The following is a 19,032-nucleotide window of genomic DNA, read 5'->3' on the forward strand; positions in this document are numbered from 1 at the left end:
TGGCTTCAGGCCCTAATCTGGTTCCGGCACGGCACACTGAGCCTTTGGTTAATTCCTCTCCCTGGTGGGAAATGAGAGTTAAATTTGCCCGTCCAGACACCTCCAGCTAGTCTCTCATTGGTTCTCGCTATTCCTGTTCATCTTCCGCAGAAATTGCAAACTGGGCCAAACAGGAGGTTAAAGGGACTGACTCTCCAAGTCGGGAGGGTGTTAGTAAAGCGTCTGGAATGCTGCACCCGAGTACCAGGGTACGAAAACTGAGACATATTTGAACACGTCTCCCGATCACATGGTTGATCATACTCTAGGATCCACATGCATGTTTTAGCTGAAGGAAGAATACCTTAAACCTGGGTAGTTGAAACCCGTGGAATGGGTACCATGCAATATGACTTCAAAGGGTCTTCATTTGCTCACCGAACCTCTCCAATCCTATCACTGCTGCGTTTATGCCCCTGTACACATGGTTGATTCTCTTTCGGAGACATAGCAATCCGTAGGTTTTAAGATACTTACTAGTCAGGTACATTCTTAGGCGTTTAATATGCGGTGTTGAGTCCATTTCGTTGAGCAAGGAGTAGCTCTTGTCTATTCCATATTTGGCTTAAGGAACTTTATCTGTGCTCATTTCAATCTCTGGTTTTATGCAGCACCCCAACTCACCTTTACCCTTAAGCAAGCATAAGTTGGTTTTCTAAATTTGAGACCCTGTTCTGTTCTGTAATTCAGTTCCTGTGTAGCCAAGTTTACATTCCGTGTATTACTGATATCTTATGATGTTTCTTTTTCTGTGTGACTTATTTCAGTTAGAATCATCATACCTGAATCCACTCATTGTGCTGCTAAGGGCCTGATGACATAGATTTCATTGCAGAGTGATATTGCTTTGTAAGTAAATACCACAACTTCTTTATCCATTTTTCACTTTCTGCGATGTTGAACTTGTACTGTAAACGAGGTTCTTGTAAACAGAGGCGTCCCAAACTTTGGGGTGGCTGTGTCTTTTTGATTTTAATTTCCCTAAGCTATAGGACCATAAGTGGAAGTGCCCTAGGCTTTGTTGCTTTGTTTTTTAGATGTTTCAGGAAACACCATACACTTCTCCCGAGTGTCTGTTGGCAATTTACATCCCGCCCATCAGCATAACAAGGCTCCCAGTTCTCCATGGCCTGTCCTGCCTTTCTGGATTTTACACTTTTTTCAGATGGCCCTTTTGACCGGGGGGAAGTGAGATTTCATTGTAGTGCAGATTTCCTTTGCAAGCTTGCTTGGTTGGCCAAAAAGGGCGTATGCGTTTTTTCCTGAATATATTCAGGAAAAAACGCATACGCCCTTTTTGGCCAAGTGCATCATTGTGGACGTTCTGCCTCTTTTCCTATGCTTTCAATGCAATTCCAGTCTACCTCCTGAAATCGCTTTCCTGCAATTCTGCCCCGCTTTCAAGTCCTCTTGGCAGCCTTACTTCAGTATATTTTTGGACGATAGCTGTCATTTATAAGTCTGCAGGTTTGTGAATTACAGTGCCCCTGAGCTCCTTTCTTCAACTCGCTTTCTTTTGAGCTGGCCGCAACACCGCAGGATGGCTTCAGGCCCTAATCTGGTTCCGGCACGGCACGCTGTGCCTTTGGTTAATTCCTCTTCCTGGTGGGAAATGAGAGTTAAATTTGCTCGTCCAGACACCTCCAGCTAGTCTCTCATTGGTTCTCGCTATTCCTGTTCATCTTCCGCAGAAATTGCAAACTGGGCCAAACAGGAGGTTAAAGGGACTGACACTCCAAGTCGGGAGAGTGTTAGTAAAGCGTCTGGAATGTTGCACCTGAGTACCAGGGTACGAAAACTGAGACATATTTGAACATGTCTCCCGATCACATGGTTGATCATACTCTAGGTTCCACATGCATGTTTTAGCTGAAGGAAGAATACCTTAAACCTTGGTAGTTGAAACCCGTGGAATGGGTACCATGCAATATGACTTCAGAGGGTCTTCATTTGCTCACCGAACCTCTCCAATCCTATCACTGCTGCGTTTATGCCCCTGTACACATGCTTGATTCTCTTTCGGAGACATAGCAATCCATAGGTTTTAAGATACTTATTAGTCAGGTACATTCTTAGGCGTTTAATATGCGGTGTTGAGTCCATTTCGTTGAGCAAGGAGTAGCTCTTGTCTATTCCATATTTGGCTTAAGGAACTTTATCTGTGCTCATTTCAATCTCTGGTTTTATGCAGCACCCCAACTCACCTTTACCCTTAAGCAAGCATAAGTTGGTTTTCTAAATTTGAGACCCTGTTCTGTTCTGTAATTCAGTTCCTGTGTAGCCAAGTTTACATTCCGTGTATTACTGATATCTTATGATGTTTCTTTTTCTGTGTGACTTATTTCAGTTAGAATCATCATACCTGAATCCACTCATTGTGCTGCTAAGGGCCTGATGACATAGATTTCATTGCAGAGTGATATTGCTTTGTAAGTAAATACCACAACTTCTTTATCCATTTTTCACTTTCTGCGATGTTGAACTTGTACTGTAAATGAGGTTCTTGTAAACAGAGGCGTCCCAAACTTTGGGGTGGCTGTGTCTTTTTGATTTTAATTTCCCTAAGCTATAGGACCATAAGTGGAAGTGCCCTAGGCTCTGTTGCTTTGTTTTTTAGATGTTTCAGGAAACACCATACACTTCTCCCGAGTGTCTGTTGGCAATTTACATCCCGCCCATCAGCATAACAAGGCTCCCAGTTCTCCATGGCCTGTCCTGCCTTTCTGGATTTTACACTTTTTTCAGATGGCCCTTTTGACCGGGGGGAAGGGAGACTTCATTGTAGTGCAGATTTCCTTTGCAAGCTTGCTTGGTTGGCCAAAACGGGCGTATGCGTTTCTTCCTGAATATATTCAGGAAAAAACGCATACGCCCTTTTTGGCCAAGTGCATCATTGTGGACGTTCTGCCTCTTTTCCTATGCTTTCAATGCAATTCCAGTCTACCTCCTGAAATCGGTTTCCTGCAATTCTGCCCCGCTTTCAAATCCTCTTGGCAGCCTTACTTCAGTATATTTTTGGACGATAGCTGTCATTTATAACTCTGCAGGTTTGTGAATTACAGTGCCCCTGAGCTCCTTTCTTCAACTCGCTTTCTTTTGAGATGGCCACAACACCGCAGGATGGCTTCAGGCCCTAATCTGGTTCCGTCACGGCACGCTGATCCTTTGGTTAATTCCTCTTCCTCGTGGGAAATGAGAGTTAAATTTGCCCGTCCAGACACCTCCAGCTAGTCTCTCATTGATTCTCGCTATTCCTGTTCATTTTCCAAAGAAATTGCAAACTGGGCCAAACAGGAGGTTAAAGGGACTGACTCTCCAAGTCGGGAGGGTGTTAGTAAAGCGTCTGGAATGTTGCACCCGAGTACCAGGGTACGAAAACTGAGACATATTTGAACACGTCTCCCGATCACATGGTTGATCATACTCTCGGTTCCACATGCATGTTTTAGCTGAAGGAAGAATACCTTAAACCTGGGTAGTTGAAACCCTTGGAATGGGTACCATGCAATATGACTTCAGAGGGTCTTCATTTGCTCACCGAACCTCTCCAATCCTATCACTGCTGCGTTTATGCCCCTGTACACATGCTTGATTCTCTTTCGGAGACATAGCAATCCATAGGTTTTAAGATACTTACTAGTCAGGTACATTCTTAGGCGTTTAATATGCGGTGTTGAGTCCATTTCGTTGAGCAAGGAGTAGCTCTTGTCTATTCCATATTTGGCTTAAGGAACTTTATCTGTGCTCATTTCAATCTCTGGTTTTATGCAGCACCCCAACTCACCTTTCCCCTTAAGCAAGCATAAGTTGGTTTTCTAAATTTGAGACCCTGTTCTGTTTTGGTATTCAGTTCCTGTGTAGCCAAGTTTACATTCCATGTATTAGTGATATCTTATGATGTTTCTTTTTCTGTGTGTCTTATTTCAGTTAGAATCATCGTACCTGAATCCACTCATTGTGCTGCTACGGTCCTGATGACATAGATTTCATTGCTGAGTGATATTGCTTTGTAAGTAAATACCACAACTTCTTTATCCATTTTTCTCTTTCTGCAATGTTGAACTTGTACTGTAAACGAGGTTCTTGTAAACAGAGGCGTCCCAAACTTTGGGGTGGCTGTGTCTTTTTGATTTTAATTTCCCTAAGCTATAGGACCATAAGTGGAAGTGCCCTAGGCTCTGTTGCTTTGTTTTTTAGATGTTTCAGGAAACACCATACACTTCTCCCGAGTGTCTGTTGGCAATTTACATCCCGCCCATCAGCATAACAAGGCTCCCAGTTCTCCATGGCCTGTCCTGCCTTTCTGGATTTTACACTTTTTTCAGATGGCCCTTTTGACCGGGGGGAAGTGAGACTTCATTGTAGTGCAGATTTCCTTTGCAAGCTTGCTTGGTTGGCCAAAAAGGGCGTATGCGTTTTTTCCTGAATATATTCAGGAAAAAACGCATACGCCCTTTTTGGCCAAGTGCATCATTGTGGACGTTCTGCCTCTTTTCCTATGCTTTCAATGCAATTCCAGTCTACCTCCTGAAATCGGTTTCCTGCAATTCTGCCCCGCTTTCAAGTCCTCTTGGCAGCCTTACTTCAGTATATTTTTGGACGATAGCTGTCATTTATAAGTCTGCAGGTTTGTGAATTACAGTGCCCCTGAGCTCCTTTCTTCAACTCGCTTTCTTGTGAGCTGGCCGCAACACCGCAGGATGGCTTCAGGCCCTAATCTGGTTCCGGCACGGCACGCTGAGCCTTTGGTTATTTCCTCTTCCTGGTGGGAAATGAGAGTTAAATTTGCCCGTCCAGACACCTCCAGCTAGTCTCTCATTGGTTCTCCCTATTTCTGTTCATCTTCCGCAGAAATTGCAAACTGGGCCAAACAGGAGGTTAAAGGCGCTGACTCTCCAAGTGGGGAGAGTGTTAGTAAAGCGTCTGGAATGTTGCACCCGAGTACCAGGGGAAGAAAACTGAGACATATTTGAACATGTCTCCCGTTCACACGGTTGAACATACTCTGGGTTCCACATGCATGTTTTAGCTGAAGGAAGAATACCTTAAACCTGGAGAGTTGAGACCCGTGGAATGGGTACCATGCAATATGACTTCAAAGGGTCTTCATTTGCTCACTGAACCTCTCCAATCCTATCACTGCTGCGTTTATGCCCCTGTACACATGCTTGATTCTCTTTTGGAGACATAGCAATCCATAGGTTTTAAGATACTTACTAGTCAGGTACATTCTTAGGCGTTTAATATGGGGTGTTGAGTCCATTTCGTTGAGCAAGGTGTAGCTCTTGTCTATTCCATATTTGGCTTAAGGAACTTTATCTGTGTTCATTTCAATCTCTGCTTTTATGCAGCACCCCAACTCACCTTTACCCTTAAGCAAGCATAAGTTGGTTTTCTAAATTTGAGACCCTGTTCTGTTTTGGTATTCAGTTCCTGTGTAGCCAAGTTTACATTCCGTGTATTAGTGATATCTTATGATGTTTCTCTTTCTGTGTGTCTTATTTCAGTTGGAATCATCGTACCTGAATCCACTCATTATGCTGCTACGGGCCTGATGACATAGATTTCATTGCTGAGTGATACTGCATTGTACGTAAGTACCACAAGTTCTTTATCCATTTTTCACTTTCTGTGATATTGAACTTGTACGGTAAACTAGGTTCTTGTAAACAGAGGCGTCCCAAATTTTGGGGTGGCTGTGTCTTTTTGATTTTAATTTCCCTAAGCTATAGGACCATAAGTGGAAGTGCCCTAGGCTCTGTTGCTTTGTTTTTTAGATGTTTCAGGAAACACCATACACATCCCGCCCATCAGCATAACAAGGCTCCCAGTTCTCCATGGCCTGTCCTGCCTTTCTGGATTTTACACTTTTTTCAGATGGCCCTTTTGACCAGGGGGAAGTGAGACTTCATTGTAGTGCAGATTTCCTTTGCAAGCTTACTTGGTTGGCCAAAAAGGGCGTATGCCTTTTTTCCTGAATAAGTTCAGGAAAAAAGGCATACGCCCTTTTTGGCCAAGTGAATCATTGTGGACGTTCTGCCTCTTTTCCTATGCTTTAAATGCAATTCCAGTCTACCTCCTGAAATCGTTTTCCTGCAATTCTGCCTTGCTTTCAATGCCTCTTCATAGCCTTACCTCAATATATTTTTTGAAAATAGTTGGCCTTTATAACTCTGCAGGTTTTTGAATTGCAGTGGCCCTTAGCTCCATTTTTCAGCTCTTATTTTTGTGATCTTGCCTCATAACCACAGGATTCCTTCAGGCCCTATTCTTCTTCTGGTGCACCTTGCTGTGCCTTTGGTTTATTCTTCTTACTGATGTGAATTTAGAGTGACATGTGCCCATTGAAACCGCTACAGCTAGTTTCTCACTGGTTCCCCCTATTCCCATTCATCCTCCGCACTAACTGCAGACTGTGCGATACCAGAACTTAAAGGCATTGACTCTCCATGTGGGGATATTTTTGGTAAAGCGGCTGGAATGTCGATCCGGAGCCCCAGGAGAGGAAAAATGAGGTGCGTTTTAGAAACCTTTCCCGATCATATGGTATACCAGTCGCTGGGTTTCCCAAGCATGGTTTAGCTGTAGGAAGATTCCCTTCAACCTGGAGTGTTGGGACCCTTGGAATGAGTAGCATGAAGTATTGCATTAAACTTTTGGCAGTTGCTCACCAAAGCTCATCAATCCTCTCAGCCCCAAGTGTCCAGCCTTATGTCTTATCCAGCTGTGGGTTTATATGTGGTCAATCCAGGTTGCATCACAGCCCCTGAGCGAATTTTGTAAGAATTTTTCTCTCTTTCATTGTTTCTGCGTTTTGTTTTTAAAATTTATTTCTATAATGGGGTTTAGCTCATTTTCACTGCTGTGTTTGTCCCACTCTGCACACACTTGATTCCCTTATGGAGATATATCAATACATGGGTTTTAAGATTCTTATTACTCAGATATATTTCTCTGCGGTGTATAGGGTGTGTGGAGGCCAGTTCATTGAGCAAGGTGTAGATCTTGTCTAATATCTATTTGGTTTATTGAACGGTATCTGTGCTAATTTCAAACTCTGGTTTTATGCATCACCCCACCTCTCCTTTCCCCTTAAGCTGAAATAAGTGTGTTTTCTAAATGTGAGACACTGTTCTGTTCTGTAATTCATTTCTTGTGCAGCCATATTTACCCTCCCTCTATAAGTGATATCTTATGATATGTTTCTTTTTCTGTTTGACTTATTTCAAGTAGTATTATCGGACCTAAATCCACTCTTTATCCTTCTACTAGCCTTATTACATTGATTTCATTGTGAAGAGATATTCCATTGTACATAAGTACCACATCTTCTTTATCCATTGTTCTCTTTCCTGGGATATTTAAGGTATACTGAAGTTGAGGTTCTTGTAAACAGAGTAGCCCTAAACTGTGGTGTGCTTGTGTCTTGTTAATTTTTAGATTTCCCTAGATATACTCCCATGATTGGAAGTGTCCTATGCTCTGTAGCTCTGTTTTTCAGATGATTTAGGAACCACCATACACTTCTCCAGAGTGGCTCTCGGCAGTTCACACACTGCCCATCAGCGTATAAAGGCTCCCTGTTCTCCATGGCCTGTCCTGCATTTCTGGTTTTTACAATTTTTTAGGATGGCCCTTTTGACCAGTGGGAAATGAGACTTCTTTGTTGTGCACATTTGCATTGCTTGCTTGCTTCGTTGCCCATAAAGTGCGTATGCGTTTTGTCCTGGATATAATCAGGAAAAAACGCATACGCCCTTTTGGGCCAACTGCATCATTGTCGAAATTCTGCCGCTTTTCATGTGCTTTAAAGACGAGTCCAATCTATCTCTTGAAATCTGTTTCTTGCAATTCTGTCTTGCATTCAGATCCTCTTCTTTGCCTTACCTCAACATATTTTTGGACGTTAGTTTTCATTTATAACTCTGCAGGTTTGTGAATTGCAGTGACCCTGAGCTCCATTTTTTAAGTTGCTCTTTTGTGAGCTGGCCTCAAACCCGCAGGATTGCTTCAGGCCCTATTTTGGCTCGGGCGAGGCGGGCTGAGCCTTTTTTCAATTCTTATTCTTAATGGGAAATTAGAGTGATATGTGCCCGTCCAAACCCCTACAACTATTCTCTCATTGGTTCCCCGTTCATCCTCCTCACAATTTGCAAAATGTGTGAAACAGAAGTTGAAATGTGCTGATTCTCCAAGTGGGGAGATTCTAAGTAACGTGGCTGGAATGGTGAACAGGAGCACCAGGAGAGGATAAATGAGCTGCATTTTAGACACATCTCCCGATCACATGGTGTACAGTCCTCTGGGTTTTCCATGCATGTTTTAGCTGTAGGAAGATCCCTTGAACCTGCAGATTTGGGACCCATTGAATGGGTACCAGGTAGTATTACTTTAAAGGGTGTGCATTTCCTCACCCAACCTCACATTTCTCTTAGCGCAAACAGTTTCCAGCCTTATGTCTCATCCTGCTGTGGGTCTAGATGTGTTCAATCCATGTTGCATCACCGGCCCTGAGGAAAAGTTGTAAGAGGTTTTCTCTGTCTCTCTGTCGTTTATTTTTTTCAATTTATTACTATATTGGTTACAGCTGATTTTCAAAGCTCTGTTTCTTGCTGCTGTACATCCACTTGATTCACGTACAGAGAGACATCAGTAAATTCTTTTTCAGATTCTTACCAGTCGTATATATTCTTTTCCGGTGACTTGAGTGTGCTGAGTGCAGTTCTTTTAGCTACCGTGTAGGCCTTGTTGATTATCAGTTTGGTAGTTGGAATGGTATCTTTGCTAATTTCAACCTCCTGGGTGATGCCTCACCCCTCCCCACCTTTCCCGTTTAGCAGCCTTATGCGTGTTTTCTACATATTTGACTATGTTTTTGTTTTGTAATTTATTTCATGTGTAGCCATTTTGGATTCCACCTTTAAGTGATATCTTATGATATGTGTCTTTTTCTTTTTGAATTATGTCACTTAGAATGATCATACGTAACTCCTCCAGAGTTGTTACAACTGGCCATATTTCATTGATTTCCAGGCTGAATAATATTCCACTCTACCTAAGTACCACATCTCTACCCATTTTTTCCCTCCAGAGACATTTAAGTTATATCCTAGTTGAGGATCTTTTAAACAGAGAGGGGGTAAACATTGGGGTGCCTGTGTCCTCTCGATTTTTGTTTTTCTCAAGATATACGCCCATGAGTGCAAGTGCCCTATGCTCTGTAGCTCATTTTTTAGATGCTTTAGTAAACACAATACACTTCTCCAGAATGGCCGTTGGCAATATACATTTCCACTATAAGTCTCACAGGGCTCCCTCTTCTCCTTGCCCTGTCCTGCATTTCTGTTGTTTACGTTTTATGAGGATGGCTCTTCTGACTGATGCGAAGTGATATCTTTTGTAGTATTGACTTCCAGTGCCCACCTGTTTGGTTGGCTAAAAAAGTGTATGCCCTTTTCTTGAATATATACAGAAAAAAACGCATACACCCTTTTTGGCCAACTGCAATGTTGGCAATGTTCAGCTCCTTTTCTTGTGCTTAATGGCGAGTCCTTTCTACCTCCTCAAATCCCTTTCCTGCCATTCTCCCTTGCTTACAAGTCCTTTTCTCTGACTTTCCTCAAGACATTTTTCAGTGATGGATATTTTCAACTCTGCAGTTTTGTGAATTTTACTGCCCCTGAGTTCCATTGTTCAACTTGTGTTTATGGGAACTGGCCACAAAGCAGCGGGATTTCCTCAAGCCCTATACTGTTTCCATGGGCAACCCTAGCCTTTGGTCAATTCGTCTTCCTGATTGGAAATTAGAGTGACATGTGCCTGTCTGAACACCTAGGACTGGTCTCTCATTGTTCCTCATCCTTCCGCTTCATCCTCTGGACAAATTCCAAACTGTACGCAACAGGATGTTGACAGTGCTGACATCTCCAAGTGGGGAGACTGTTAGTAAAGACGCTGGAGGGGTGAACCCGAGCACCAGGAGATGAGGAGATGAGATGCCTTTTCCAAACTCTTCCCGATCAGACGGTATACCATCCTCTGGGTGTGACAGACATGTTTTAGCAGTAGGAAGAGTCCCATTCATGTAAGGAGAACACCAGGGCTTTTTCAAAATCAGTGTCTCCCCGAAACCCAAACTGGGGAATTTTTTAAGCTACGGCTACACATATGTTCATTAAGGGCCTTGGGAAGTAGGCAGAGTCCAAACTTTAGATGATTGAAGTCTTCAGGGTCAGAATCACTCACCACCAGCTTCCCTTAGGCTACACTTTAACTGTCATTGATAGATGATGTCAATAAAAATATCTATTCTTTTTCAGATTATTTCCCCTTATAGGTTATTGCAAAATGTTGAGTGTAGTTCCCTGTGCTATACAGTAGTTCCTTGTTGATGATCTATTTTATACATAGCAGTGTGTATGTGTTAATCCCAAACTGTTAATTTATCCCTCCTCCCACCTTTCCCCTTTGGTAATAATAAATTATAAGATTTTATACTTCTCAGAAATGGGGGAGCTGAAAGAGAGGTATCATTTTCAATGGAAAAGCATTGAAAACAAGATTGAAGCTTTAACCAAGATTATTAGATGTACATCCTTGGAAAGAAATCACTTCGTTTCTCTAATATTGACCTGACAAATAAGACAAACCTTTTCACTGAACTTGCTTATAATAAAGTGATGGAAATATCAAATGGAAGTGTTAGAAACATCTTATTTTACCCGAGCCTTATACACTGTTCTATGTTAACTACAGTTTGGCTCACACATCTGTTAATTGAGGTTACAATAGTCTCAATTTCTGTTACTGATCCTCCAGAGTGGACCCCAACAAGTGTCCCCCTGCCCAGTGTCATTGGGGCCAACAGATCGAGACTGAGTTTGGTTCACAAGCAAAGGAAACTTTATATTTTGATCAGAGAATGGAGAGGTGAGAGCATGCACTACCCCGTGGGCTGTGGGCTGGACTGCTGTGTAGAGATCCTGTCAGAGTCAGTGGGAGGGAGGGGGCGGAGCTCTCGAGGGCCAGGTTGGCTGCAGCTCAGGCTCTATATCGCGGAGTCTGCACTGGGCCCCAGGAGCTGAGGTGTCGACCCAGCCATTCTGCACTAGGAAATCTGGTCTGAAGTGCTGGGTGTGGAACCTCTGCATGCGGGACCCTAGGAGCACGTGAAATTAGACAAAGCACAAAGGATAAAAAAGGTTAGACTTGACTTTATTGCCCAGATTCTATTTTTATCTCCCAGGGATTTTTAATGGGCTTTGCTGGGGACAAACCCCTCCTCTGCCTTTTGTCCCGTTCCTCATTCTTGGAGTGCTGAGGGTGCAGACACTTCTTCTGTAACTGCTGAGTGCTGAGTTGGGAGCCCTAATACCCGGGGGCGAGGGTCAGAGCTTCTCCCCAGCAGCCTCCAGGTGACGTTGATTGTCCCCAGGCCCCCTGCCTCCCTGCTCGTCCACCTGAGCACCAGCATTGGAAGTGTTATAGATTCTAATGACCTTTAAGGGTCCAGGAAAGAGATGTGCAGAGACGCTGTGGGGGCCGGTTTCACCCCGCCCCACATTTGTTCGGCCACCTTAGGCTGACCGTTTCTGCCAGCCTAGATGCTCTGACCAGTAGTCTGCGCTTTCTTCAATTAGGCCCCTGAATTAACGTACAAACAGCACCAGGTGTCAGAGCCCTGCCCGCTCAACTCCCAGACAGTCCAGGGTCAGTGGTGATCAAGGACCATGATGACCACTGAGTCAACAGCCTTTTGAAGTAAACAGGAGTCCAGCCGGTCTTATTGGCCACCATCATCACGGTGTCTGTAGGCTTTTCTATGGTGACAGTGTGATATACGGTTCCCCCGCCAAGATTATTAGCTCCCCTCTGGGTGCAGTAAGTCCTGCAAGCAGTAGTCTGCTCTTTTGGGACACACTCTTGTTGTTTTATGAGAGAAACTCCAGGTCAAGTGATGTTCACACGAATCGTCATGGTGCCCTGTTGCCCCCGGTTATCTCTCTGGATGTTGGAGTTGGAGGGCCTCCTCACTCGAGGTCGGTGTGCCCACGGAGCGAACCCTGCAACTTCAGGGCATGGTTGGTGGTTAGGATCACCACGTGGGGTCCTTTTCCCTTAGGAGGGAGGTGGCCTTTTGGGCTGCTGATTTCCAGGTTTTTAGATACCGCCAGTATCTTGGCCAGATGCGGCAGTGGGCCAAGCCCCTTGGTGACCGTAGTTTATCCTACCTGGATGGCATTCTTGCATTGTTCCATTTCAAGTGGTCCCAGTTTTTGCACTAATTCTCCAATGGCGATTCACCTTTCACCGGGAATGTAAAGGTCAAAGGGTTTAGCTAAATTAGGGAGTTCCAGGGCAAGGGTCTGAATTGACTGCTCTTTCCATTCTTGAAAGGCCACTTCTGGATTCTATTCAAAAGGATCATCATCTTTTCCTTTCAGTGTTTCATATAGAGGCCCAGCTAGTAGACTGTAGTTAGGGATCCAGAAGCAGCAAACCCTGGCCTCCCCAGGAACCCCTAAGCTGTCTTCTAGTTTTAGAAAGGGGTAAGGCTGCAAATGGTTTCTTCCCTTTCCTGGGATGGGCTTCTCCGACCTTCTGTGAGAATGAAGCCCAGGCAGGTCACTGCAGTCTGTGATATTTGAGCTTTTTCTTGGACAACTTCTATCCTTTATTGTCTTGGTAGTTCAGAGGCCTCCTTAGTAGGGCTGGCGATCAGAATGTCGTCTGCGTACTGAAGGAGGGTTTCCTTTTCCAGAGGTAGAACTTTTAGGTCTTTAGCTAAGCTTTCCCCAAAGATGGTGTGGGAATTTTTGCACCCTTGGGGCAAGACGGCCCGGAAGTATTGTTTTAGTTGTATGTTGAGTCCTGCCACTCACAAGCCAAAATTTCTTGTGACTCTGGGACTAATGGAATACAAAAGAAGGCATCATTGAAGATTAATACAGAATACCATGTCCTGGTGGTTGGTAGAATGACCAGCAGGGTGTAGGAATTAGGAGCAACTGGAGGTATATCCTCGGTGGCTTCACTGACTGTCCTGACATCCTTTACCAGGTCCCCAGCAGCCCATGGGTCTCTCGTGGTCAGACCAATCCCAGAATATGGAGCTCACCTGGGCAGGTACCCCACCCCCACCCCAGCCCACGGGGCTCTCGTGGTCAGGCCCTTCCCAGGATACAGAGCTACCCTTGCAGGTACCATGGCAGGGCTGGGCACACAGGAACCGTGCACATAGCCCTCATTGCAGAGCACCCCCAGCTCACCTGTCGCTCAGAGCTGGCACAGAGCACCTCAGAGCAGGACTTGAACTAACAAACAGCAGCTGCCACAGGTCTGTGACCCTGGGCATCACTCTGTGCGGCCTCCCTCCACCTGGTCTTCCAGAGACTTCCACTGCACCCGGGGCACCAGGCCTCTGTCTCCAACCACCACCCACCCCTCCTCTCCCTGACTCCTGGGTTCCTCTCATAAGGAGAGGGTTTTCTTGAAGTTGTCTCCCACTCATGGGCCAGATAAAATGATTAGAAAACAAGCCAAAGCTGCAGCCCCTTGTCTATCCTGACTCTCAGGAGCCCACACCTGTTCCTTGGACCTGGCCGGTTCAGCAAGTTCCATTTTCTGCAACTGTGAGCCCCTGAGGGGTGATGATTGGCTGACCTGGGCAGCCTTACCGTGCGGGCCAGCCCTCCCCAGGTGTGCCTGGGTTGAGATCAATATAAATACCACTCCAGGCATCAAGAGCCCCTGCAGCCGTGCCTGACGCCATTTTCTCTGCCCTGTCAGCAGTCTCGGGGCTGGGCTGGTGGGAGGGAGTGAGAGGCCACGGCTTTGTGGGTGGCCCAGTGTGAGTGGGGCTCTGCTGGACTTTCTGCAGCAGTTGCCAGGCTGCCACCTGCTAAAGAAGAGGATGTGTCACCCATACCTGCTGCTGGAATTTCTCCCTGGGCAGAGGTGAGGAAGGAAAAAAGCAGTGGGGGCAGGGACAGGACGGGTATCTCAGTCAGGGAAATGGAAATCTTCCAGAAGAGCACCCAGGGCCAGGACCATCCTGGCTGGCCTGCAGACACCAAGTCGGCCGGCATGCTGTCACTCGTGTGGCTCTATGGCCCTTCCTCTAGGCTTTCAAGTCCTTGTATATATTCAGGTGTTTTACCTGGGACGGGTGGGAATAGTTCAGCAGCAACTGGCCTGGGGCTCAGCTCACGTTTACTCACAGATGCCTCGGCACGGTGCCCCAGCTTTGCAATGAGGACGCTTGTTGCGTGGGGGCTGCTGGCTGAATGGGAGACGATTCCCCACCACTGGCCAACTTCAGAATTGTTTACAACTGGAGCAAGTGCCCTGATACGGTTTTCCTCTGTGGAACTGGTGGGTTCTGTGTTTTTTTTCTCTTTTTCGTTTTTGGTTCAAGGTAGATTTTATTCCTCTTTTTTGTATTTACAGAGATAAGCATGGAAATAATTTATTCATATAAATACATGTATGTGAAGGGAATAATTGTTTTTTCTGTTTTATTTTTTAAATTTTATTTCTTTTTAATTTTGAATTTTATTTTATATTTTTATACAGCAGGTTCTTATTGGTTATCTATTTTATACATATAAATGTATACATGCCAATCCCAGTCTCTCAACTCCTCCCACCACCACCCCCCCAACAGCTTTCCCCCCTTGTTGTCCATACATTTGTTGTCTACATCTGTTGCTCTATTTATGCCTTGCAAAATGGTTAATCTGTACAGTTTTTCTAGGTTCCACATATATGCATGAATATACAAGATTTGTTTTTCTCTTTCTGACTTACTTCACTCTGTATGACAGTCTCTAGATCCATCGACGTCTCTACAAATGACCCAATTTCATTCCTTTTCATGGCTTAGTAATATTCCATTTTATATATGTACCACAGCTTTATGCATTCGTCTGTCTGTGGGCATTTAGGTTGCTTCCATTACCTCGATATTGTAAATAGTGATGCAATGAACATTGCGGTGAATGTCTCGTTTTGATTTATGGTTTTGTCTGGGTATATGTCCAGTACTGGGATTGCTGTATCATATGGTAATTCTATTGTTAGTTTCTTAAGAAACTCCATATTGTTCTCCGTAGTGACTGTATCAATTTATATTCCCAACAATAGTGGAAGAGGGTTCCTTTTCTCCACACCCTTTCCAGCATTTTTGTTTGTAGATTTTCTCATGATGCCCATTCTATCAGGTGTGAGGTGATACCTCATTGTTGAGTCCATTTTGTTGAGCAAGGGGTAGGTCTTGTCTATTACATATTGGGCTTATTGAATGGTATCTGTGCTAATTTCAAACTCTGGTTTTATGCAGCACCCCAACTCACTTTCCCCCTTAAGGAAGCATAAGTTGGTTTTCTAAACTTGAGACCCTGTTCTGTTTTGTAATTCAGTTCATGTGTAGCCAAGTTCACATTCCGTGTATTAGTGATATCTTATGATGTTTCTTTTTCTGTGTGACTTATTTCAGTTAGAATCATCATACCTGAATCCACTCATTATGCTGCTATGGGCCTGATGACATAGATTTCATTGCTGAGTGATATTGCATTGTACGTAACTACCACAACTTCTTTATCCATTTTTCACTGTCTGCGATATTGAACTTGTACCGTAAACGAGGTTCTTGTAAACAGAGCCGTCCCAAACTTTGGGGTGGCTGTGTCTTTTTGATTTTAATTTCCCTAAGCTATAGGACCATAAGTGGAAGTGCCCTAGGCTCTGTTGCTTTGTGTTTTAGATGTTTCAGGAAACACCATACACTTCTCCCTAGTGTCTGTTGGCAATTTACATCCTGCCCATCAGCATAACAAGGCTCCCAGTTCTCCATGGCCTGTCCTGCCTTTCTGGATTTTACACTTTTTTCAGGTGGCCCTTTTCACCGGGGGGAAGTGAGACTTCATTGTAGTGCAGATTTCCTTTGCAAGCTTGCTTGGTTGGCCAAAAAGGGCGTATGCGTTTTTTCCTGAATATATTCAGGAAAAAACGCATACGCCCTTTTTGGCCAAGTGCATCATTGTGGACGTTCTGCCTCTTTTCCTATGCTTTCAATGCAATTCCAGTCTACCTCCTGAAATCGGTTTCCTGCAATTCTGCCCCGCTTTCAAGTCCTCTTGGCAGCCTTACTTCAGTATATTTTTGGACGATAGCTGTCATTTATAAGTCTGCAGGTTTGTGAATTACAGTGCCCCTGAGCTCCTTTCTTCAACTCGCTTTCTTGTGAGCTGGCCGCAACACCGCAGGATGGCTTCAGGCCCTAATCTGGTTCCGGTATCGCACGCTGAGCCTTTGGTTAATTCCTCTTCCTGGTGGGAAATGAGAGTTAAATTTGCCCGTCCAGACACCTCCAGCTAGTCTCTCATTGGTTCTCCCTATTTCTGTTCATCTTCCACAGAAATTGCAAACTGGGCCAAACAGGAGGTTAAAGGCACTGACTCTCCAATTGGGGAGAGTGTTAGTAAAGCGTCTGGAATGTTGCACCCGAGTACCAGGGGACGAAAACTGAGACATATTTGAACACGTCTCCCAATCACATGGTGGATCATACTCTGGGTTCCACATGCATGTTTTAGCTGAAGGAAGAATCCCTGAAACCTGGAGAGTTTGACCCTTGGAATGGGTACCATGCAATATGACTTCAAAAGTTCTTCGTTTGCTGACCGAACCTCTCCAATCCTATCACTGCTGCGTTTATGCCCCTGTACACACGCTTCATTCTCTTTTGGAGACATAGCAATCCATAGGTTTTAAGATACTTATTAGTCAGGTACATTCTTAGGCGTTTAATATGGGGTGTTGAGTCAATTTCGTTGAGCAAGGAGTAGCTCTTGTTTATTCCATATTTGGCTTAAGGAACTTTATCTGTGCTCATTTCAATCTCTGGTTTTATGCAGCACCCCAACTCACCTTTCCCCTTAAGCAAGCATAAGTTGGTTTTCTAAATTTGAGATCCTGTTCTGTTTTGTAATTCAGTTCCTGTGTAGCCAAGTTTACATTCCGTGTATTAGTGATATCTTATGATGTTTCTTTTTCTGTGTGACTTATTTCAGTTAGAATCATCATACCTGAATCCACTCATTATGCTGCTACGGTCCTGATGACATAGATTTCATTGCTAAATGATATTGCATTGTTCGTAAGTACCACAACTTCTTTATCCATTTTTCACTTTCTGCGATATTGAACTTGTACCGTAAACGAGGTTCTTGTAAACAGAGCCGTCCAAACTTTGGGGTGGCTGTGTCTTTTTGATTTTAATTTCCCTAAGCTATAGGACCATAAGTGGAAGTGCCCTAGGCTCTGTTGCTTTGTGTTTTAGATGTTTCAGGAAACACCATACACTTCTCCCGAGTGGCTGTTGGCAATTTACACCCCGCCCATCAGCATAACAAGACACCCAGTTCTCCATGGCCTGTCCTGCCTTTCTGGATTTTACACTTTTTTCAGATGGCCCTTTTGACCGGGGGGAAGTGAGACTTCATTATAGTGCAGATTTCCTTTGCAAGCTTGCTTGGTTGGCCAAAAAGGGCGTATGCGTTTTTTCCTGAATATATTCAGGAAAAAACGCATACGCCCTTTTTGGCCAAGTGCATCATTGTGGACGTTCTGCCTCTTTTCCTATGCTTTCAATGCAATTCCAGTCTACCTCCTGAAATCGGTTTCCTGCAATTCTGCTCCGCTTTCAAGTCCTCTTGGCAGCCTTACTTCAGTATATTTTTGGACGATAGCTGTCATTTATAAGTCTGCAGGTTTGTGAATTACAGTGCCCCTGAGCTCCTTTCTTCAACTCGCTTTCTTGTGACCTGGCCGCAACACCGCAGGATTGCTTCAGGCCCTAATCTGGTTCCGGAACGGCACGCTGAGCCTTTGGTTATTTCCTCTTCCTGGTGGGAAATGAGAGTTAAATTTGCCCGTCCAGACACCTCAAGCTAGTCTCTCATTGGTTCTCCCTATTCCTGTTCATCTTCCGCAGAAATTGCAAACTGGGCCAAATAGGAGGTTAAAGGTACTGACTCTCCAAGTCGGGAGAGTGTTAGTAAAGCGTCTGGAATGTTGCACCCGAGTACCAGGGGCGAAACCTGAGACACATTGGAACACATCTCCCGATCACATTGTTGATCATGCTCTGGGTTACACATGCATGTTTTAGCTGAAGGAAGAATCCCTGAAACCTGGAGAGTTGAGACCCTTGGAATGGGTACCATGCAATATGACTTCAAAAGGTCTTCATTTGCTCACCGAACCTCTCCAATCCTATCACTGCTGCGTTTATGCCCCTGTACACATGCTTGATTCTCTTTCGGAGACGTAGCAATCCATAGGTTTTAAGATACTTACTAGTCAGGTACATTCTTAGGCGTTTAATATGCGGTGTTGAGTCCATTTCGTTGAGCAAGGAGTAGCTCTTGTCTATTCCATGTTTGGCTTAAGGAACTTTATCTGTGCTCATTTCAGTCTCTGGTTTTATGCAGCACCCCAACTCACCTTTCCCCTTAAGCAAGCATAAGTTGGTTTTCTAAATTTGAGACCCTGTTCTGTTTTGTAATTCAGTTCCTGTGTAGCCAAGTTTACATTCCGTGTATTAGTGATATCTTATGATGTTTCTTTTTCTGTGTGACTTATTTCAGTTAGAATCATCATACCTGAATCCACTCTTTATGCTGCTACGGGCCTGGTGACATAGATTTCATTGCTGAGTGATATTGCATTGTACGTAAGTACCACAACTTCTTTATCCAGTTTTCACTTTCTGCGATATTGAACTTCTACCATAAATGAGGTTCTTGTAAACAGAGCCGTCCCAAATTTTGTGGTGGCTGTGTCTTTTTTATTTTAATTTCCCTAAGCTATAGGACCATAAGTGGAAGTGCCCTAGGCTCTGTTGCTTTGTGTTTTAGATGTTTCAGGAAACACCATACACTTCTCCGGAGTGTCTGTTGGCAATTTACATCCCGTCCATCAGCATAA

This window comes from Pseudorca crassidens, chromosome 4 (assembly GCF_039906515.1).
Source record: "Pseudorca crassidens isolate mPseCra1 chromosome 4, mPseCra1.hap1, whole genome shotgun sequence".
NCBI classification, from domain to species: Eukaryota; Metazoa; Chordata; class Mammalia; order Artiodactyla; family Delphinidae; genus Pseudorca; species Pseudorca crassidens.